Source organism: Palaemon carinicauda, chromosome 44 (genome assembly GCF_036898095.1).
Source record: "Palaemon carinicauda isolate YSFRI2023 chromosome 44, ASM3689809v2, whole genome shotgun sequence".
Classification (NCBI taxonomy): domain Eukaryota; kingdom Metazoa; phylum Arthropoda; class Malacostraca; order Decapoda; family Palaemonidae; genus Palaemon; species Palaemon carinicauda.
The window spans coordinates 48,539,275-48,539,700 of NC_090768.1; positions in this window are offsets into that span (position 1 = coordinate 48,539,275).

A 426-nucleotide genomic window follows, 5' to 3' on the forward strand; every position below is an offset into this window, starting at 1 on the left:
CAATGTCTCTCTTACTATATACAATTTTGTTCCTTTAAATATTGAAAAAAATGGCTTATTGAGAAAGTCTTTTTGTTTTAATTCATTCATTCGGCCTGTTTGTCTGGCCTTTAGCTGTTGGACAAAAATTTATCAACTATTCAACTTTGTCACTAATTCTAATATATTTTATCACAATCATCTCCTCCTACGGTTACTGACGCAAAAAGCCTCGGTTAGATTTCGCCAGTCGTGTCTATCTTGAGCTTGTAAATCAATACTTCTCCATTCATCATCTACCATTTCACGCTTCATAGCCCTCAGCCATGTATTTAATTACTTTATAATTTTCTTTTATTTCTCATTTATAGGATAGTCAATGTGTTTATTCTTCATTTCCTTCCAGCACTGATCTGTTTTCCTTGTTGGAACCCTTGTGCTTGTAGC